This window comes from Mobula birostris, chromosome 11, assembly GCF_030028105.1.
Source record: "Mobula birostris isolate sMobBir1 chromosome 11, sMobBir1.hap1, whole genome shotgun sequence".
In the NCBI taxonomy this organism is placed as follows: Eukaryota; Metazoa; Chordata; class Chondrichthyes; order Myliobatiformes; family Myliobatidae; genus Mobula; species Mobula birostris.
This window is the reverse complement of record NC_092380.1, coordinates 50,319,821-50,343,827: the sequence shown is the minus strand read 5'-3', so window position 1 is coordinate 50,343,827 and position 24,007 is coordinate 50,319,821. Positions and strand designations below refer to the sequence as shown.

Below are 24,007 nucleotides of genomic sequence, written 5' to 3'. Positions count from 1 at the left end.
CTTCATCTCTGTTCTAAATGGACGTCCCTCTGTTCTAAGACTGTGCCCTTTGGTCCTAAGCTCACTCACTATAGGAAACACCCACTCCACATTCACTCTATCTAGACCTTTCAACATTCGACAGGTTTCAATTAGATCCCCCCTCATTCTTCTAAACCCAGGTGAGTTCAGGCCCAGAGCTACCAATCTCGCCTCATACATAGAAACATAGAAACATAGAAAATAGGTGCAGGAGTAGGCCTTTTGGCCCTTCGAGCCTGCACCACCATTCATTACAATCATGGCTGATCATCCAACTCGGAACCCTATACCTACCTTCTCTCCATACCTCCTGATCCCTTTAGCCACAAGGGCCTTATCTAACTCCCTCTTATATATAGCCAATGAACTGGCCTCAACTGCTTCCTGTGGCAGAGAATTCCACAGATTCACCACTCTCTGTGTGAAGAAGTTTTTCCTCATCTCGGTCCTAAAAGGCTTCCCTTTATCCTCAAACTGTGACCTCTCGTTCTGGACTTCCCCAACATTGGGAACAATCTTCCTGCATCTAGCCTGTCCAATCCCTTTAGAATTTTATATGTTTCAATCAGATCCCCCCTCAATCTTCTAAATTCCAGAGAGTATAAGCCTAGTCGATCCAGTCTTTCATCATATGAAAGTCCTGCCATCCCAGGAATCAATCTGGTGAACCTTCTTTGTACCCCCTCTATGGCAAGAATGTCTTTCCTCAGATTAGGGGACCAAAACTGCACACAATACTCCAGGTGTGGTCTCACCAAGGCCTTGTACAACTGCAGTAGTACCTCCCTGTTCCTGTACTTGAATCCTCTTTCTATGAATGCCAGCATACCATTCGCCTTTTTCACCGTCTGCTGTACCCTGTACCTGCATGCCAACTTTCAATAACTGGTGTACAATGACACCCAGGTCTCGTTGCACTGCCCCTTTTCCTAACTGGCCACCATTCAGATAATAATCTGTTTTCCTGTTCTTGCCACCAAAGTGGATAACCTCACATTTATCCACATTAAATTGCATCTGCCATGAATTTGCCCACTCACCTAACCTATCCAAGTCACCCCGCATCCTCTTAGCATCCTCCTCACAGCTAACACTGCTGCCCAGCTTCGTGTCATCCGCAAACTTGGAAATGCTGCATTTAATTCCCTCGTCAAAGTCATTAATGTATATTGTAAACAACTGGGGTCCCAGCACTGAGCCTTGCGGTACCCCACTAGTCACTGCCTGCCATTCTGAAAAGGTCCTGTTTATTCCCACTCTTTGCTTCCTGTCTGCCAACCAATTCTCTATTCACATCAATACCATACCCCCAATACCGTGTGCTTTCGGTTTGCACACTAATCTCCTGTGTGAGACCTTGTCAAAAGCCTTTTGAAAATCCAAGTATACCACACCCACTGGTTCTCCCCTATCCACTCTACTAGTTACATCCTCAAAAAATTCTATGAGATTCATCAGACATGATTTTCTTTTCACAAATCCATGCTGACTTTGTCCGATGATTTCACTGCTTTCCAAATGTGCTGTTATCACATCTTTGATAACTGACTCTAGCATTTTCCCCACCACGGATGTCAGGCTCACCAGTCTATAATTCCCCAGTTTCTCTCTCCCTCCTTTTTTAAAAAGCGGGGTTACATTAGCCACCCTCCAATCCTCAGGAACTAATCCAGAATCTAACGAGTTTTGAAAAATTATCACTAATGTATCCACTATTTCTTGAGCTACTTCCTTAAGCACTCTGGGATGCAGACCATCTGGCCCTAGGGATTTATCTGCCTTTAATCCCTTCAATTTACCTAACACCACTTCCCTACTAACATGTATTTCCCTCAGTTCCTCCATCTCACTAGACCCTCTGTCCCCTACTATTTCCAGAAGATTATTTATGTCCTCCTTAGTGAAGACAGAACCAAAGTAGTTATTCAATTGGTCTGCCATGTCCTTGTTCCCCATGATCAATTCACCTGTTTCTGACTGTAAGGGACCTACATTTGTCTTAACCAATCTTTTTCTTTTCACATATCTATAAAAGCTTTTACAGTCAGTTTTTGTGTTCCCTGCCGGCTTTCTCTCATAATCTTTTTTCCTTTTCTTAATTAAGCCCTTTGTCCTCCTCTGCTGGACTTTGAATTTCTCCCAGTCCTCAGGTGTGCCGCTTTTTCTGGCTAATTTGTATGTTTCTTCTTTGGAATTGATACTATCCCTAATTTCCCTTGTCAGCCATGGGTGCACTACCTTCCCTGGTCTCTTCTTTTGCCAAACTGGGATGAACAATTGTTGTAGTTCATCCATGCAATCTTTAAATGCTTGCCATTGCATATCCACCGTCAACCCTTTAAGTGTCATTTGCCAGTCTATCTTAGCTAATTCACGTCTCATACCTTCAAAGTTACCCTCCTTTAAATTCAGAACCTTTGTTTCTGAATTAACTATATCACTCTCCATCTTAATGAAGAATTCCACCATATTATGGTCACTCTTACCCAAGGGGCCTCGCACGACAAGATTGCTAACTAACCCTTCCTCATTGCTCAATACCCAGTCCAGAATGGCCTGCTCTCTAGTTGGTTCCTCGACATGCTGGTTCAGAAAACTATCCTGCATACATTCCGAGAAATCCTCTTCCTCAGCACCCTTACCAATTTGGTTCACCCAATCTATATGTAGATTGAAGTCACCCATTATAACTGCTGTTCCTTTATTGCACGCATTTGTACACAACTCCCACCAGCGTTTTCTGCCCCTTAGTGTTATGCAGCTCTACCCATATCAATTCCACATCCTCCCGGCTAATGTCCTTCCTTTCTATTGCATTAATCTCCTCTCTAACCAGCAATGCCACCCCACCTCCTTTTCTTTCATGTCTATCCCTCCTGAATATTGAATATCCCTGAATGTTGAGCTCCCATCCTTGGTCACCCTGGAGCCATGTCCCTGTGATCCCAACTATATCATATTCATTAATAACTATCTGCACATTCAATTCATCCAGCTTGTTACGAATGCTCCTTGCATTGCCACACAAAGCCTTCAGGCTTGCTTTTACAACACTCTTAGCCTTGATACAATTATGTTGAAAAGTTAACCCTATCACTCCCGGAATCATACTCATGAACCTCCTCTGGACCCTCTCCAATGGCAGCACATCTTTTCATAGATAAGGGGACCAAGTGTAGTCTAACCTATGCCTTATAAAGCCGCTGCTCTTATATTCTAGTCCTCTTGAAATTAATCCTAACATTGCATTTGTCTTCCTTACCATCAACTCAACCTGCAAATTAACCTTTAGGGAATCCCACACAAGGACTCCCAATTCCCTTTGTATCTCTGATTTCTGAATTTTTTCCCCATTTAGAAAATAGTCTACATCTCTACTCCTTCTACCAAAGTGCATGACCATACACCTCCTTACACTAGATTCCATCAGCCACTTCTTTGCCCATTCTCCCAATCTGTCCAAGTCCTTCTGCAGGCTCCTTGCTTCCTCAACACTAGCTACCACTCCACCTATCTCTGTATCATCTACAAACTTAACCACAAAGCCATCACTTCCATCATTCAAATCATTGACATATAACATAAAAAAAAGCGGTCCCAATACTGTCACCTGCAGTATACAACCTATCATCGGCAGCCAACCAGAATAGGCCCCCTTTATTCCCACTCTTTGTCTCCTGCCAGTCAACCAATCTTCCATCCATGCTCGTATCTTTCCTTTAATATCATGGGGTCTTATCTTGTTAAGCAGTGTCATTGCAGCACCTTCTGAAAAACCAAATAAATAACATCCACTGACTTTTGCCCACTTTGTGGGGTTGGTGAGTCCCAGTGATAGGTTTGCAGGCAGAGTGATCCCATGGGAGAAGAAGAATCAGTTTTCCAAAGAGTGTATAGTAGTTTTAAGATGAGAGTGATATCTATTACTCTCAGTGAAAACGAAGCTCCACAGAGCACTGGCATACATTGAAGCATGTTGAACTGTGTAAACAAATTGTCCCTGGTGTCCCTGATTTTTAGCAGGTGAAGCTTATAAATTAATCATAACGTGGCTGGCTAACAGAAAACCTTAGTGTTAGTCATCTGCCTAATTTTGTACACACTTGAGGGCTGTTTAATAGCATTATGAATGTAAGTCCTTAAGACCATAAGATATAGGAGCAGAATTAGGCCATTTGGGCCATCGAATCTGTTCCATCATTCCATTAGGACTGATTTACTATCCCTCTTAACCCCTTTTCTCTGCCTCTTCCCTGTAACTTTTGATGCCCTTATTAATCGGCACGCCACAGTAGCATGGCGGTTGGTGAGATGCTATTACAGCTTGAGGCATTCCGGAGTTCAGAGTTCAATTCCAGCGTCCTCTGTAACCAGTCTGAAGGTCCTCCCCGTGGACCATGTGTGTTTCCCTGGGGGCCCCAGTTTCCTCCCACAGACCAAAGATAGGTCTACTGGTCATTGAAAATTGTCCTGTGAGCAGGTTAGGGTTAACCGGCTTTGTCAGGGGTCGCTGGGGTAACATGGCTCGAAGGGCTGGAAGGACCAAATCACAAAATAATCAAGAACCTATCAAGCCCTGCTTCAATAAACCCAATGACTTGGCCTTCACAGCCACCTATAGCAATGAATTCCACAGATTCACCAACCCCTGGCTTCAGAAATTCCTCCTCATCTCCGTCTATTCTGAGGCTGTGCCCTCCAGTTTTGGACTCTCCCACTGTGGGAAACATTCTCTCTATGTCCACTCCATCTAGGCCTTTCAATATTCCAGGCACCCACCACACTCTGCTCTGTGTAAGGTGTCTATGTACTTTAGCCTAATCATTTTATACTGCAAATTGATGATTTCAAAACTGGTCAAAATTTACCAAATCAAAATAACTGATCTTGCCACTTGCTATACCTGAGCTCTCTAGTACTCAGTTGTGTACTAAATTGGTACCACAATGGGCTGAATGATCTTGTGTGGTGAGGTTTCTTTGAATCCAGTGGAGGAGCAGGCGTTTACCCAGCATTCGCACTGGAGATTTGGTGCTTGGGTCTTCTTCTTCGGCTGTCCATCGATTTCGATGTTGACTGCTTCACGCCTTGCACAGTAATAAGACAGACGGTGTCGTGCCCCCACCATACAGTCTCTCTGGGATTCCAATTCTGATGCTAAGTAGTACACAGGAGTGTAACAGACTTAGCGGATAAGGACGCTGCCCCGCACTGATAACTAACTAGTCCAGTGATTCCGTCCGTTAACCAGCACTCTGGTTCCTCCACATGCCACCAAGGTGGCTGTGCCATTGACCCCTTTGGATTCATCTGCCACGGACACCATCAGACGCCCTGCTGCCGGCATCCTCGTTGGGTGCAGCCTTTGCCTGAAGAGGCATAACCGTTTGTACAAAGTAGCAAAGGCATGCTTACCTCCTTGACTCAGCTAGCCACGATCCTATTACTAGATCTAGTCTGGTAGTATACCGATGGAACATCACCTTCACGGCTCGGTTAGACCTGCCAGAGAACGGATCTCTGCCATACTTTGCTGATGTTCGGCCAGTGTCACTCCTATGCTACGGTGAGGCGCCAAGGTAGGATTTTGTCGGGTCTTACACCAGGTCAGGAATGGTATGGGAAACACAATCCAACTGATTACAGTGGGGGATTATAGGACTGAGAGGAAAACAAGGGGAATGTAAGTACTTTTGATGAGAATATCTGCAGATGCTGGAAATCTGAGCAATACACAAAATGCTGGAGGAACTCAGCAGGCCAGGCAACATCTATGGAAAAGAGTACAGTTGACATTTCAGGCCGAGACCTGATGGAGTCCTGATGAAGGGTCTCGGCCCGAAACGTCGACTGTTTACTCTTTTCCACAGATGCTGCCTGGCCTGCTGAGTTCCTCCAGCATTTTGTGAGTGTTGCTCGGATTTCCAGCATCTGCAGGAAATACTTTTAATTATTTGCCGATTGTTCAGTGGTTTGTGGTTCTTTGCATTGCTTTTTGCTGATTTAATTTCAAAAAGTGTTTAAAACAATTGCTAACATTAATTGTACATTATTTTTGCAGTTTATAAATGTATGTATGCTACTGTACAAAAGTCTCAGGCACATATAATTTTATGTACTGCACTGTACTTCTACCAAAAAAAAGCAAATCTTATGACATATGTCAGAACCTGATGCTGATGGTCTCTATTGTAGACTGAGAGTGGGAAGGGGGCAAGGAGAAGGGAATTATGGTTGGGAAAAGAGGGAGAGGGGAGGGAGTGGGAAGCACCAGGAAGGCATATTGTAATGATCAATAAACCAATTGTTTGGAATCAAAAGAATTAGGGTGGGGTGTGCCTGCACCAGTGCCACTCTGCTCCCCACCCCGACACTCCTTCTCTGCCCGTCCCACACCCCTTCTGTGGTGCTCCTTCCTCACCATTCCCAACATCCTTTGCTCCCACCAGATTTACAAACATGCTCTCAGCCTCATGTTGCCAAACACCGTACTGTGCAAAGCCTCAGGCACCTATATACACTGTAAGAGCCTAAGACTTTTACACTGTATTGTACATGACAAAGTCATCAGGGACATTTTGAGCTCCCATCAGCTTTGACACTCAGCAAAGCTGTGGGGTAAGGTTTGCCAGCTGTTGGGGGAGTTTGGGTCAGGGCAGATGCTCTCCAGTTGTCTGCTTGAAGCTGCTGTCTCGATCCATTCCCACCCCCACACACACATATGCAAGATTGGCTCTCTGTGATTTGGCAGGTTTAGGCATGGGGTGACACTAGGTGCCACCCAGCTTCAACAAAATCTGGCCTGACATCAAGCATGGCCATTTCAGAACCAAGTTGAAACCCCGTAGAGGCCAAATATGGTTTTGCAGAAAATATAGATGCAGATTTGGTATGCAGCAATCCTTTGGATAGAACATGGCTGCTTTTGCTTGGGTGATTTTGGGTGAGGATATTTTGAGGTAACTTTGAAAGGCAGATCAGTGGAACAACATTAGAAAATATGTTCATTCTGAATTGCATTGAGTACAGACAGTAAAGTTGTAGGAGTTGATCAAAATTCAGGTAAGTATGAATTGGATTAATTGTCAACCATAACTTGTAAGTTTATTGACAATAATTTGCAGGTTTTTAAGTTTGCAAAACCCAGTTTATCTTTTTTTTATCTTTCATCTTTACACTACATAAGAATTGCTTTCAGATAGTGTACATTTTATTATTTCTGTTCTGCACTATCTTCCTCTTTTCTAAGTGTTTCTTCACACTGCTGCATATCACTTCCTTTCCTGCTTATGAATTTATCAAGAATCATTTTAAATGCATTCAAGCTTTCTACTTGATCCACACAGCTGAGTGCATTGTAGCCAGATTTGCCAGTGATAGAAAATAAAAGCCAGGAAAGTCAGTAGTGAAGAGCACACGAAGAGCCTAGAGGAGGCTATTGAGATAGGTTGGGTAAGTGGGCAAAAATTTGCAGAGATAGTCTACTTCGGTGATAGAATAAAAAAGACTACAAGTCCACATTAATAAAATACAGGAAATGCAGGCACAGCAGATACGTAAGAAAGCAAAGGTTTAACAGCAAAGGAGAGTATAAAAACAGATAAGTCTTTCTACAGTTTGTTGAAACAACAACACTCAGTTCTCACCTCTTTTTTAAGGAGGGGTTGATCTTCATTAAAGTCAGTGACGGCTCGCCAGGTCACTGGGATGAAGGGGCGGACCTGTTCTGAAGGGACAAGCTGGTTATATGTGCACTAATGGGGATGAGGGGCAATCCTACTGAGACATGGAGGAGGGTATGGAGAGAATGAGGGGCAATCCTACTGAGACATGGAGGAGGGTACGGAGGGAATGAGGGGCATCCTACTGAGACATGGAGGAGGGTACGGAGAGAATGAGGGGCAATCCTACTGAGATATGGAGCAGGGTACGGAAAGAATGAGGGCAATCCGACTGAGACATGGAGAAGAGTGCGGAGGGAATGAGGGGCAATCCTACTGAGACATGGAGAAGAGTGCAGAGGGAATGAGGGGGCAATCCTACTGAGACATGGAGGAGGGTACGGAGGGAATGAGGGGCAATCCTACTGAGACATGGAGGAGGGTATGGAGGGAATGGGGCAATCCTGCTGAGACATGGAGGAGGATACAGAGGGAATGAGGGGCAATCCTACTGAGACATGGAGGAGGGTATGGAGAGAATGAGGGGCAATCCTACTGAGACATGGAGCAGGGTACGGAAAGAATGAGGGCAATCCGACTGAGACATGGAGAAAAGTGCAGAGGGAATGAGGGGCAATCCTACTGAGACATGGAGAAGAGTGCAGAGGGAATGAGGGGGCAATCCTACTGAGACATGGAGGAGGGTATGGAGAGAATGAGGGGCAATCCTACTGAGACATGGAACAGGGTACGGAGAGAATGAGGGGCAATCCTACTGAGACATGGAGGAGGGTACGGAGGGAATGAGGGGCAATCCTACTGAGACATGGAGCAGGGTATGGAGGGAATGAGGGCAATCCGACTGAGACATGGAGAAGAGTGCGGAGGGAATGAGGGGAAATCCTACTGAGACATGGAGGAGGGTATGGAAAGAATGAGGGGAAATCCTACTGAGATATGGAGGAGGGTACAGAGGGGATGAGGTGTAATCCTACTGAGATATGGAGGAGGGTATGGAGGGAATGAGGGACAATCCTACTGAGACATGGAGGAGGGTATAGAGGGAATGAGGGGCAACCCTACTGATTCATGGAGGAGGGTATGGAGAGAATGAGGTGCAATCCTACTGAGATATGGAGGAGGGTATGGAGGGAATGGGGCAATCATACTGAGACATGGAGGAGGGTATGGAGAGAATGAGGGGAAATCCTACTGAGATATGGAGGAGGGTACAGAGGGGATGAGGTGTAATCCTACTGAGATATGGAGGAGGGTATGGAGGGAATGAGGGGCAACCCTACTGATACATGGAGGAGGGTATGGAGTGAATGAGGAACAATCCTACTGAGACATGGAGGAGGGTATGGAGTGAATGAGGGGCAATCCTACTGAGACATGGAGGAGGGTATAGAGGGAATGAGGAGCAATCCTACTGATACATGGAGGAGGGTATGGAGTGAATGAGGGGCAATCCTACTGAGACATGGAGGAGGGTATAGAGGGAATGAGGGGCAACCCTACTGATTCATGGAGGAGGGTATGGAGAGAATGAGGGGAAATCCTACTGAGATATGGAGGAGAGTACGGAGGGAATGAGGTGCAATCCTACTGAGATATGGAGGAGGGTATGGAGGGAATGGGGCAATCATACTGAGACATGGAGGAGGGTATGGAGAGAATGAGGGGAAATCCTACTGAGATATGGAGGAGGGTACAGAGGGGATGAGGTGTAATCCTACTGAGATATGGAGGAGGGTATGGAGGGAATGAGGGGCAACCCTACTGATACATGGAGGAGGGTATGGAGTGAATGAGGAACAATCCTACTGAGACATGGAGGAGGGTATGGAGTGAATGAGGGGCAATCCTACTGAGACATGGAGGAGGGTATAGAGGGAATGAGGGGCAACCCTACTGATACATGGAGGAGGGTATGGAGAGAATGAGGGGCAATCCTACTGAGACATGGAGGAGAGTACGGAGGGAATGAGGTGCAATCCTACTGAGATATGGAGGAGGGTATGGAGGGAATGAGGGGCAACCCTACTGATACATGGAGGAGGGTATGGAGAGAATGAGGGGAAATCCTACTGAGATATGGAGGAGAGTATGGAGGGAATGAGGTGCAATCCTACTGAGATATGGAGGAGGGTATGGAGGGAATGAGCAGCAATCCTACTGAGACATGGAGGAAGGTATGGAGGGAATGAGGGGGAATCCTACTGAGACATGGAAGAGGGTATGGAGGGAATGAGGGGCAATCCTGAGATATGGAGGAGGGTACGGAGGGAATAAGGTGCAATCCTACTGAGATATAGAGGAGGGTATGGAGGGAATGAGGGGCAATGCTACTGATACATGGAGGAGGGTATGGAGGGAATGAGGGGAAATCCTACTGATACATGGAGGAGGGTATGGAGTGAATGAGGGGCAATCCTACTGAGACATGGAGGAGAGTGCGGAGGGAATGCTTCCCTTCATGGGGGTGTGGTTGCACTAGAGGGCACAGAATCATAATAAGGCATCAACCATTTGAGATGCAAATAAGAAGAAATTTCTTCACCCAGAGATGAAGGAATCTTTGGAATTCTTTCCCCTGGCAATTTGTGGAAGTTGAGTCATTGAATATATTCGAGAACATACTGCATAGAAACAGGCCCTTCAGCTCAGAGGGTTGCATCGGACTAATTACACGAAAGATGCCTACTTAAATTAATCCCTTTTACGTCCTGTATATGTGAACCATATTCACCTTTCTCTACGTACTTATGCGCCCAGTTAAGAGCCCACATGACCCTGTAGTGATTGCCCTCACCACCACGTCTAGCAATGCATCCCGGTCACCCACCATTCTCTGCATAGCTCCTTTGCAATCCTCCAGTACTAAACATTTCAACCCTGGAAGAGATACAGCACTGGTTGTCTACCAATGGACTGTAGCTGTCTACTCAAGGCTGAAACAAAGAGTTTTGTTTAAGTAAAGTATCAAGGGTTGCAGGAAACAAGGCTGAGACCAAGATCTGAGTGGCACGGCAGGGTCCAGGCAGGGACCTCTACTCCCACTTTTGATGCTGTTATTTGGCAATGAGTTCCCCATTGTCACCACATTGTGCAATTAAAGCCCCTGCAACAACTTAGTTTTACAAGTGAGAAATTTTCTCAAATTTATTTCTCCTTGCCCAGGCTCTCCCTGCAGTGGAGGTTGTTTCTCCCGCGCTCCCCCTTGTTCGTTCCTCTCTGATCATAAGAGCCTTTATTGGGAGTTATGATCGGGCCACATCTGAGTGGTCAAAGACCACCATTCTATTTCAGCACTAGCTAATGATTATAGGTGGGTAAACCTTTGCTCTTGAGGAGACGATTGCCTATTGTAATTGCCCACAAGTATTTATTGCTCTAAAAATAAAACATGGCATTCTCTCTGTGGTACTGCTGTGTTTTGGAGATAATGTTGCACTAAAGTTCAGCTTTGTGATAAAGTTCCCAACTAATGCAACAGGAAAGTCAAGGTATTTCGAAGGTAATACTGCTTTTTTCTCCAAAAACTGCCACAGGCAGATTGACCTGTCACTTAATTTTATACCAATCGAAGGCAAAGCTGCGGTGAGTGCCTACATAATTCGCAACTTTCAGTGTAACTATGCGGTACTCTGTGACCTCTGTGATACTTATAAAACAGCACTTCATAAATGTTACCGTGTTCTCGTATATTTTACATATGTTCCCCTCCTGTTTTCATTTGGAATCTCTTTGCCAACCGTGCCACAATTTTACATGCGGTTTTTGAAATAGAAAGCCTGTCCACGGTGGGCTGGAGATTAACCCTTGCGCCCTGCGTTCCGCTGGAGGTCAACGTTACAGGAGCGAGTTCTGCACAATGGACTGCCGCCACTAAATATACAAGTGCGTTCGATACAAGCAATCGAGGTCAATGTTGCTGCACCCCCGCGGTTTTCAGTTCAGGCTTCTGTGATATGTCGCCTAAAGTCGCACGCTCGCTACTGGGGGGAGGGGGGAGGCTGCGAATTATTGTGCAGAACATTTGGGTTAACAATCCCGACATTAAAAGACGGTGAGAGAAAAAAACAAGGTTCTCCCCAAAGCTCGAACGTGATACTTAGTCTCCTTCTAAACTTATACGATTTGTTTATTGGATAGCTGTTCATTCCCTATTGCAAACGCGAGGACATGAGGGGTGCTATCTTAATGCGGTTTATGGACCTTCCTTTAATTTCCTTGACTATTCCTTCGAAAAGAGAGTTCCCGCACTGTGCTCCAATTATCCATTGGGATGGGTCAGGCTTCGCTTAATTTGCTATGTGTTTATTTCTGTTTTCAGTCAGAATTAGAAATTGCCGCAATAACCCATGTTGTTGGGTTCTGTCCAAAGAGGAGTCACCCTAAGAGGAGGAAACAATACGTCTGTATCACCCGCATCGACGCCCACCACATGAAAGCTTTAATTCTACATAAAGTGAAGCTGCAGAGAGCGAGCCCAGCGCACGGGTGACGAGTTCGCTGCTGTCCCGGGACCCGAACTCGCCGCCCCCACCCTCTCTCCCTCTCTCTCAAGCTGCAATGCCTCGCTGCCCCAGTCGATTAAAGAGCAACGAGTCGCCAGGATCGGCCCCAGCCTGCTGAGCTTCGGACATTTCAGGGTAAGCCCGCAGTTCGCTACATGCAGACTGATGGTTTTCAGGAGTGTTTCTTTTTAGTTCCTTACCGTGACTTTCCCAGACTTTGCCGTGAAACCTACCTCGATGGACGGATAGAAATACGGGAACTGGACTGTAATGAGTGAGTGTTCTGGCTGTAAGGAATACTCGTGAGATTATTGATCTGGCATTAGTTCACAAATCAATACATACATTTACCTCATACTCTGAAAACACACACACTCTCTCTCTCTCTCACACACACACACACATATACACTCACACACTCACAGACATACATACACACACACGCTCGGACAAACACGTACACACACACTCTCTCTCACACACACACACACACAGTCTCTCTCTCACACACACACATGATCTCAAACAGACAGACGTATACTCTCCCAGCCAGCACTGCTCTCTCTGCCCGCTCTCTCTCACAGACAGCCCGGCTTTAGCTGAATACACCGCACACGCCAATTCAAACCCCCCATCTACGCGCGCACGCTTTCTCCTCTCACTAGTTCATCTACATAATCTTCCTCATACCTACACGCACAACCAGTCACGCTTTTGCAAAGTGCAATGACGGTCCTCGGGCTGCTTCCAGTCACGCTTCATATTCGTACTGAAGTTCAGCTGTAAAACCAATTCTTTTGTTTTCTTCGACGGTGCTAACCGCTGAATTACTGATGCACCTTTAATGAGCCTTACTTTATATGATGGCATCGCGAAGGTTTTATAATTATGGCAAGGACGGAGGCATTGATTCTGTTTCTCGTAGATGTAAGTGCTGAATGAGTGTTTAAAGAGGACTTATAATGAAGTAGGCAATCGTTTTCTGTACTTCGCTCCATTAACGGACGATTAAGCGGAGGTTAATTGTATCTTTCATGTTTTTTTGTTCATTGACTGAGTTATACCAATTGCACGAGGCAGAATTTCCCGCTCTTAGCATTCTGAAATTGTTGAATACATGTTTGAAATAGGGTTTGCAATTACAACACTTTCACTCGTGTTGGGGAACGCTTTGCATTTATGACTGTGTGGCTCAGCACAGCTCCGGTGCCGTTTCCAAGTTTGCAGATGACACCACTCTGGTAGGCCGGGTCAGAGGTGGTGACGAATCAGCATGTAGGAGGGAGATTGAAAATCTGGCTGAGCGGTGCCACAACAACAACCTCTCACTCAATGTCAACAAGACCAGCAGATGATTTTTGACTTCAGAAGGAGTCCATGAGCCAGTCCTCATCAGGGGATCAGAGGCTGAGAGGGTCAGCAACTTTAAATTCCTCAGTGTTATCATTTCAGAGAATCTACCCTGGTCCCATGTGGATGTGTGGTGGAGAATACATTGACTGGCTGTGGAGAGTACATTGAAAATCCTACAGAAAGTAGTGGGATATGGTCCAGTACATCGCCGGTGAAGCCTTCCCTACCAATGAGCACATCGACATGGAGCACTGTTGCAGGAAAGCAGAATCCACCATCAGGGACCCCCCCCCCCACCACCACCACCACCACCACCACCACCCAGGTCATGCTCTCTTATCGTTGCTACCATCAGGACGAAGGTACAGGAGCCTCAGGACTCACACCACCAGTTAATACCCCTCAACCATCAGGGTCTTGAACCAAAGGGGATAACTTCACTCAACTTCACTTGCTCCTTCACTGAAATGTTCCCACAACCTATGAATTCACGTTCAGGCACTTACCATATTTATTTATTATTTTCATTTATTTATTTTGTATCTGAACAGATTGTTGTCTCTTGCAGACAGTTTGAAGCCCATTTGGTTCTTTCATTGATTCTATTATGGTTATTGTTCCATTATGGATTTATTGAGTAAACCTGCAAGAAAATGAACCTCAGGGTTTTATATGGTGACATATATGTACTTTCATAATAAATTTACTTTGAACTTTTCAACTGTGTATGCATTTAAAATGGGGTGTGGATATTAGCTATATATCTATTGCAACAAGATAGCTACTCCCACAACATTTAAGAAGTATTTTAGGTTGACCATGGGAAACAAGGCTGTCAGCCTTGTGGTGGACAATGGGATCCGTATAGACAGGTACTAGGACGTAGTGGGATGAAGGACTTCTTTCTGATACTATGATCAGAATCAGAATCAGGTTTATTATCACCTGGATGTGATGTGAAACTTGTTAACTTAGCAGCAGCAGTTCAATGCAATACATAATCTAGCAGAGAGAAAAAAAATAAATAAAATAAAACATAATAATAATAATAAATAAACAAACAAATAAATAAATAACATTTATTGAATAAGTTTTTTTAAATGGGCCTTTTTGGGCCTTTTTTCCACCATGCAAGAATGGATAGGTGGGTACATTTTAACGTCCAGTAGGGCAAAACCCCCTGCTTCCTTGGGCTTTGACAAGTGCTTTTTAGTAATTCTAACGGCTTTATAATTCCAAATGAAGGGTATAATAATTGAATCCAATTGCTTAAAATATGACAGAGGAATAAAACATAGCATTGACTGGAGAAGATGAAGAAATTGTGGCAGTACAATTATCTTGATTGCGTTAACCTTCCCCACCAAAGAAATTGGAAGGGTTTTCCAAAAATCAATATTGTGTTTGACCTGCTCAACTTTGTTTGACTTCATTACTGCAAAGAAAAGTTGCACAGTTTCTACCCTGATGCTTCACCAGTTTGTAATAGATGTAAATCTGTGAACAGTAATTTGTCACATTCATTCTGGTGATGTTGTAAGCTTTATGCATACTGGAAAAATTATTTTTCACTGTTTCTCTGAGGCTTTTGGGACGCAGTGGGAACCAGATCCGCTCGTAGCCATCCTTGGAGCAACAAGCTCCATATCTTCAGCAAATAAATATGAAAAAAAGGCTGTATTGTTTGGCGTGGTGATTGCTAAGACGTAAATCCTGCAGATGTGGAAAATGGACTCTGTGTCTACGTACGATCTGTGGCTGAGAGAACTGGCAAATACTTTACATTTGGAGAGACTGAGACTATGTAATGAGGACAGAGGGGACATCTTTGAAATGATATGGGGCCCTGTATTGGACTTTCTCACTGGGTGAGGACTGAGGTTTTTTGGTGTGGTGCCCCTCTGCTGTGTTTGTTTACTTTTGCCTTTATATTTTTCTCCCTTTTGCTGCTCAATATTTAATTAGATTTTGTTAAGGTCATGCTTTTTGTAGATCTGCTTTTTTTGTTTTTTTGTTTGTAATAAAAAAAATAAAAATATTTAAAAATGTACAAAAACAGAAATACTGTATATTTTTTAAAAAGTGAGGTAGTGTCCATAGCTTCAATGTCCATTTAGGAATCAGATGACAGAGGAGAAGAAGCTGTTCTTGAATTGTTGAGTGTGTGCCTTCAGCCTTCTGTATCTCCTACCTGATGGTAACAGTGAGAAAAGGGCATGCCCTGGGTGCTGGAAGTCTTTATAATGGACACTGCCTTTCTGAGACACCGCTCCCTGAAGATGTCTTGGGTACTTTGTAGGCTAGTGCCTAAGATGGAGCTGACTAGATTTGCAACCTATTGCAGCTTCTTTTGGTCCTGTGCAGTAACCCCTCCATACCAGACAGTGATACAGCTTGTCAGAATGCTCTCCATGGTACAACGATAGAAGTTTTTGAGTGTATATGTTGACATACCAAATCTCTTCAAACTCCAAATAAAGTATAGCCACTGTCTTGCCTTCTTTATAACTACATCGATATGTTGGGACCTGGTTAGATCCTCAGAGACCTTGACACCCAGGAACTTGAAGCTGCTCACTCTCTACACTTCTGATCCCTCTATGAGGATTGGTATGTGTTCCTTCGTCTTACCCTTCCTGAAGTCCACAATCAGCTCTTTCGTCTTACTGACTTTGAGTGCCAGGTTGTTGCTGCGGCACCACTCCACTAGTTGGCATATCTCACTCCTGTACGCCCTCTCATCACCATCTGAGATTATACCAACAATGGTTGTATCGTCAGCAAATTTATAGATGGTATTTGAGCACAATCATGTGTATATAGAGAGTAGAGCAGTGGGCTAAGCACACATCCCTGAGGTGCGTCAGTGTTGGTCATCAGCGAGGAGGATATGTTATCACCAATACGCACAGATTGTGGTCTTCCGGTTAGGAAGTCAAGGATCCATTTGCAGAAGGAGGTACAGAGGCCCAGGTTCTGCAATTTCTCGATCAGGATGGTGGGAATGATGGTATTAAATGCTGAGCTATAGTCGATGAACAGCATCCTGACGTAGGCGTTTACGTTGTCTAGGTGGTCCAAAGCCGTGTGAAGAGCCATTGAGGTTGTCCTACTGTGGCGATAGGCAAATTGCAGTGGGTTCACGTCCTTGCTGAGGCAGGAGTTCAGTCTAGTCATGACCAACCTCTCAAAGCATTTCATCACTGTCGATGTGAGTGCTACAAGGCGATAGTCATTAAGGCAGCCCACATTATTCTTCTTAGGCACTGGTATAATTGTTGCCTTTTTGAAGCAAGACTAGATTAATATCATTATATATTAATACATCTTTAAAATCACAGATCTCTTATAAGAAGTTTTGCAAATATCACTTCGCTGTCTAGAAATGAGGCAAAAGGAAAAATTGTTAGCACAGTGCCGGATTCCATTATAGGTGATGTGGCAATAGGGCACTCAGACGTCATTAGGGAGAATAGTCATAATTCAATGAACGGAAATTCCTTTCCAAGGGTGTAACTAACAAAATAGATGAAGGGAACGTGTAAATAAGTATCCGGATTTCAAAATGCACTCAGTAAAGTAACGACTGGCAGGTTTGAATCAGGATCAGGTTTATTATCACCAGCATGTGTCGTGAAATTTGTTAACTTATCAGCAGCCGTTCGATGCAATACATAATACAGAAGAAAAATAAATAAATAGATAAATTGCAGTATGTATATATTGAATAGATTAAAAATCGTGCAAAAACAGAAATAACATATATTTGAAAAGTGAGGTAGTGTTCATGGGTTCAATGTCCATTTAGGAATCGAATGGCAGAGGGGAAGAAGCTGTTCCTGAATCGCTGAGTGTGTGCCTTCAGGCTTCTGTACCCCCTACCTAAAGATGGAGGATTAAAATCCGAAAAAGCTCTTTGCTAGGCTGATAAGGTGCTGTGAGAAGGCTACAACAGGACTCGGTACTAGCTCTCTGCCATGGTCCCTTCTGGCAATCCCCCCACCATGCCATTTACCTCAGGAATTGGGCCTCAATCACCTCATTTAAATTCTAATCATTCCCAGGTTCCACTAACTACACACACCTGCTTCCCATTAGAAACTGCAGGATAAGGACCCTGTGACCACAACAAGGAGTTGCCAGTTTGTTGGTCGACTCTTGTATGAGTAGCCTTGTTCCATGGTTCTTAGGACTGTCAGTTCTAATTCTAGCATTGTTCCTGAATTCTCTACTAAAACCAAGGCTTCGGCTAAAGACTCTCTCTGGACACCAATTCCACACTCGCTACGACCATAATGCCTTCTGATTCAGCCTCCGCGACTGTGCTCAGCACTTGGGTTCATACCACCGCCATGTCCTTGCAACACTCTCAGCTATTCATAATTTTTCCTGATGCCTTGAATGAAAAGACAGTATGCAGTGTATCAAAAAGCCAAAAGTCTACAGATGCTGGAAATCCAAACTAAGTAAAATAGCAGAGTCAGCGGGAGAAGGCAATAGCAGCGCACCGCGCGTGCGCAGCCCTCTGATGAAAAATGATATCATATCTGTTAAATAGGGGCCGTGGACAATTCTGATTTGATGGAGAATGGACGTGAAAGCACAGAGGAACATCTGGAGAAATTTCTGAAACGCTTGTTCGCTGCTGTTGTTACTGTGCGGTGGGGAATCTTTCGGAGGGAAGGCCTCAAAATCCCCAGCTTTGCCTGCCGTTGGCAACCGAGATGGAAGTCGAATCGTTCAGACAGAGATGGTGCTCAGTACTTGGTGTCGGAGAGCTGATCAGAGCTCAAAGTTTTTGGATGACAGAGTTGGACCACGGTCGGATATGGCAGGGAGAGTTTTTCTTCCTTCTCCCCTCTGCGTGAGATGTGGGACATTTGAGAGACTTTGAATTTTTACTGTGCTCATGGACTTCTTCATTGGGTTATGGTATTGTTGCACTGTTATAACTATATGTTATAATTATGTGGTTTTATCAGTTTTTTCAGTCTTGGTCTGTCCTGTGTTTTGTGATATCACACCAGAGAAAATATTGTATCATTTCTTAATGCATGCATTACTCAATGACAATAAAAGAGGACTGTGTGTCTTCATAATCTAATATTTGGCAAATCGGGCAGCATTCCTGGCGTCTTCTGTTTGCACATATGTTTGCTAATGATACAGTTCTGGGCAATAAACAAGAAGTCGGTCAGGCAGCAGCTGTGAAGTCCATGTGAAGGGTGTTGACCTGAAACAGCAATTGTCTGTTTCCTTCCACAGATGCTACCTGACCTGCAGAGTGCCTCCAGTCCCGGATTCTAGAATTGCAGCCTCCTAGGTCTTCATGCAAATCTAGGAACCAGGAGGAGAGATTGGGGTGTAAGCATGTTCTGTGAATGGGCAGGGTAGTGACAGGTGGAAAAAATTGTGGACGAATGTTGCACTTTGTTATAAGGAATAGGAGCACAGAATTTTAAGATAATATTGATATGCACAGGGGATTGGGCCTCTGGTTCATGAAATTAAAAAATTATTCAAGTAGTAATCAGGAAGGGAAATGGTAGGTTGGGTTTTATTGTAAAGAGGTTGGAGTTTGTGAATTTGATGAGACAAATACTGTTTGTATCTCTGTAATCCCGTGTTAGGGAATTTAGAACAAAGGAAACACAAATAGGCAAATACCTCAGAGCTAGTTACCGCCTTTATTTCGTGAATTCACAGGGAGTTATTCCGCACGTCTCCGCCAGCACAAGTTTACAATTCAAATTTACACAGTAAATCTGATCACAGTAGATCAGCAGGTCTCCAGACACTCTTTCCACATTTTACACCCCATTAGCACCCTTACGCAAAGAAGCGAAAATATTCAGATGCTGGAAATCCGAGCAACACACGCAAAGTGCTGGAGGAACTCAGCAGGCCAGGCAGCATCTACGAAAAGAGTACAGTCGACGTTTTTGGCCGAAACCTTTTGGTGGGACTGAAAGCCCTGTTTGTATTTGTGTTTAGGCCTGCTGACTTATTAACGATGGAAGAGTTTCAAAGGCTATGTTGATTCCCTGAATTGGATTTAATTATGAAAAAAGCTGGGTATCTGAAAGCCTAGATTTTAAAGGAGAAAGAATTAGGCGATTTAGGACAATATTAGGACAAAATCCAGACCTGGGCTTATTGGTGGAAGTAACTTGCCACACAGTGCCAGCCAATGACAAAATCCAATGAGAGAAGGCAGCTATCACCTCCTGACATTCAATAGCATTGCTAGCACTGAATCCTCCATAATCAGTATCTTGGCAAATAAACTCTTGTCAGGCTTCCAGCTGGGTACCGCTATCAATTGTAACCAATGGTTCGACGACAAACTCTTCCCATTTTCATCAGGGATAACGTGCAAGCAAGTAAGAACTGGAATTCAATTGTAAACAAGACGGGAGAGCGGAAACCTGATTGGATGAGGGCTAACCAATCAGGAGGGACAGACTACGGGTGTATGAATACCACCAGACTAGACATGCCTGGGCATCATCTCTGATGAAGATGGCAGAGTCTGTCATTGAAACATCGGTTATAATCGATACCTGTATCTGGCTGGAAGTCCGAGAAGAGATTATTCGTCATATATGCCGGGAAAGCAGTAGATACTTTTTCAATATCCTGACAGTTACCATGGACCAGACACTGAATTGAAGTCACCACATACGCTATGTGGAAACACGGGCAGGTCAGAGGCTAGGAGTTCTGAGGTGAGTAACTCGCCATGTAACTCCTCGAAGCTTGTTTACCATCTACAAGGCTCAAGGCAGGGGTATGATGAAATGTTTTCCACTCGTCTGGATGAGCGCAGCTTCAACGACACTCGAGAAACTTGATATTATACAGGACATCGCAGTACAGTTGATATGCACCCCATCCTTAACAATTCACTTCTCTTACACTGACACACAGTGCAGAGGTTTGTACCATCCTTAGAATGCACTGCAGCGACCCACAGAGAATTCTTAGACAGCATCCTTCAAACCTACGACAACCAGAAGGACAAGTGCGGCCAAAGCAAGGGAACATTACCACCTGGAAGTTGCTCTCCAAATCACACACCAACTGACTTATACCACCATTGCTGGGTCAAAATCCTCAAACTCCCTCCCAAACAGTTCTGTGGGTCTACACACAGCTAAAGGACTGCAGCAGCTCAAGGAGACAGCTCACCGTCGCCTTCCCAAGGGCCATTAGTGATGAGTAATAAATTGCTGGCTCAGCCTGTGAAGCCCAAATCCCAAGTGAATTACGGAAACTCACTTAGAGTTACTTCCTTCAGGGTAGGGCTGGACACGCTAGAGGCAGGAAACGTGTTCCCGATGTTGGGGGAGTCCAGGACCAGAGGCCACAATTTGAGAATAAGGGATAGGCCATTTAGAACAGAGTTGAGGAAAAACTTTTTCACCCAGAGAGTTGTGGATCTGTGGAACGCTCTGCCTCAGAAGACAGTGAAGGCCAGTTCTCTGGATGCTTTCAAGAAAGAGTTAGATAGAGCTCTTAATGATAGCTGAGTCAAGGGATATGGGGAGAAGGCAGGAATGGGGTATTGATTGTGGATGATCAGCCGTGATCACAGTGAATGGCGGTGCTGGCTCAAAGGGCCGAATGGCCTACTCCTGCACCTATTGTCTATTGTCTATTGGCCGAGGTGACAGAAGGCTACACCTCAAATGATGGATCATGCGGAAATGACCATGGATTGGAAGTCAGGAGGTCAGAAAAAAAAGAAGGGAATTAGTAAAAAGCAAATAACATTTCACTAGCAACCACAATGGAGGTGGAGGTGGTTTACATTGCATGTGAAATATTAGTGATAGATGAGGGGTGAGGTTGAAATTCAGCTGCTCGGTTCTCATAGGATTCCAAGTTTTATCTGACCAGCTAATTGGGAATTATTGGAATCAGTACCAAAAAGACAGTGACACACATATAGTCCAAGTGGAACTGAGGAAAGGCAATTCCACAGTACCACATCATTGGAAAAGAATGTGGCGGCCACAACCACAGGGAAAATGTTTTGTGGCTTAACGCTTCGGTGTTGAGAGGAGTGCAGAAGGCCAAGATCATAAAGAGGCTTTGAAGGAGATGGGCATGGAGTGAGCAAGAGACAGTGTATTGCCTGGAGAGATGAGCGTGGAGTGAGCAAGAGACAGTGCATTGCCTGGAGATTAGACTTTCAGTGGATGGATCATGGTTGTGCTTTTCAGAAAAGGAGTCATAGCAGAGGGCCAATGAAGGGTGAAAGATTATTTGGTGTTGGGGGCGGGGGGGGAATAGAAGGTGGATATGTGGAGTAACAGTCATGTCTGTCATGACTTTACTGGATGTTTGAGCAGGCTCAATGAGCTAAGTGGCCCCTTCCTGCTCATGGTTCATATGTCCGTAAGCTAATGCCTGAGCAACTGTGACTACAAGCACTGGCAGCTCGCATTCGTGGAAGCCAGGGAGCCAAAGGAGAGGAGTGGGGGGAAGGACATGGTTCTCTTGGAGAAGGGGTGAGAAGATGGTGGTACGCTACCACAAGAATGAATACTCATCCATATTTCTACAGCTGTAAGTTACAATTTGTAAGTAACCTCTCATATCATGGGGTGCCACAGTGGTGTAGTGGCTAGCTCAATGCTATTAGCTTGGGGCATTGAAGTTTGGAGTTCAATTGCGGTGTTTTCTGTAAGAAAGTTTGTACATTCTTCCCATGTGCGTGTGGGTTAGCGGGAAGAGGCCTCGTGGTCCAGTTTTCTCCCACATTCCAAAGCCATACCAGTCAGTAGGTTAATAGGTCATTGTAAGTTGTTCTCTGATTAGGATAGGGTTACATCAGTAGGCTGCTGGGCGGCGGGGCCCAGTAGGCCGGAGGTACGCTGTATCTCAAAATGAATCAAGTAATAATCATTCATTGGTGCACTGTATTCTGTGTAGAAAAGACATATTGTCCGCATCTGAAAATGACATGGTTCAAGCCAATGGTTTGGATCTGCAAGTGTACATAAGAAATATCTCTGGAAACAACAATGGTGGCATCAGTCTAACGAGTCACATTCTACACCACAGGAAAGATGTGAAAGCTGAATTTGACTTCTTGCCAACAACTGGAAAATAAGTCAACAACGGTGACTGGATGTGCTGAGTGTGTATAAGTTAGTTGTGAAGACTCCACTGCTGCAGGCCAAGATAATCAGGGGGCCAACAACATTGTCAGGTGTTAGAAATGTGAGATGCCAGTCAAGTTCTCTAAAAGTCATGAGTGACAAAGAGGATGTCAACTATATCCGTTTGCAGATAGGAAAGAAAACACTGGATTTTTTTCAACATATATGAGCCAGAGAGTAAATGCTCTGAGGAGAACTTCAAAATATTACAAATACAACTGATGCTGAAGTGAAATCACTGGACTGACAGATAATGAGTTCCAAAGCCTTAGGCAGCAACCACATGAGCCTACACACACACAAAATGCTAGTGAACGCAGCAGGCCAGGCAGCATCTCTAGGAAGAGGTACAGCCGACGATCGGCGCAAAACATCGACTGTACCTCTTCCTATAGATGCTGCCTAGCCTGCTGCATTCAGCAGCATTTTTTGTGTGTGTTACTTGAAGTTCCAGCATTTGCAGATTTCCTCGTGTTTGCGAACCACATGAACCTGTCAGATTCCTAGCAGGGCTGAGGTTCACAAGCAAGCAGTGCAAGTTGGGGGAAGTGGGGGAAGTGGATGAAAGGTCGGTCTGTCAACTCATTTTGGGCCTCAACATTTTCAGCTTTGCCATAAGCTTTGATAACACAGTCTGAGCACTGGAGGCCACAAGTTGACACCTGAGAGCCCCGATCACTACCTAGACACACTTCAAATCAGTCTTATGAAAAGAAGCAGTCAGAGAAAAGATAAGATTTCAGGAAAACAATCACGTAAGCTAACAGAGAAGTAAAGTGGTCTGTTTGCAGATCAAGGTGTAGATTATGTGACCAACTCAACTTTTGGGAGGAAATGTGCAGATCTGAAGCTAAAATATAGAGAGAAGATGCCAAAGCAAGAATGAAAGAACCCATGAAATACAGGACAAATCAGAGCATTCACTCTGTAGAAGATGACAGAGAGTTTTAGGGTTACAAACACCTGACTTACGATAGCCTTCTACATACAATCAAGCTCCATGATGTAATTAAAGTCAACACTCCTATAGATCCATTCCTATGAATGGCAGAACTCCTTTCCTCTCTCTCTCTCCTTATACTAATTCTTCCTCCTCATAAGTTTTACGTGCTTTTCATGCTTTTCATCATAATGCTGTGGAGGCGATTTTGCCTGTAAGATGGAAAATTCCACTCATTTACTTTTGTAAAAACAGATCCACACATCTGTATGGATTGACCAGATGTGACAGTCTATAGAAAAATGAAATTCACACTCCTATCCAGATTGGAAAAGAGTA

General features: G+C 44.5%; 1 protein-coding gene across 3 annotated transcripts in view; it reads left to right on the top strand.

The window, feature by feature from the left end:
- The first annotated feature begins 12,100 nt into the window (after positions 1-12,100).
- The window catches only part of LOC140205075 (proline-rich protein 5-like), a 129,675-nt gene continuing 117,768 nt past the window's right edge, over positions 12,101-24,007 (top strand). The window contains exon 1 of one of the 3 annotated variants that reach the window (XM_072272230.1): positions 12,101-12,340. The gene's annotated coding sequence lies outside the window, so the exon portion shown is untranslated. The remainder of the gene's footprint in view (positions 12,341-24,007) is intronic. The other 2 variants (XM_072272228.1, XM_072272227.1) reach the window with 2 other exon arrangements.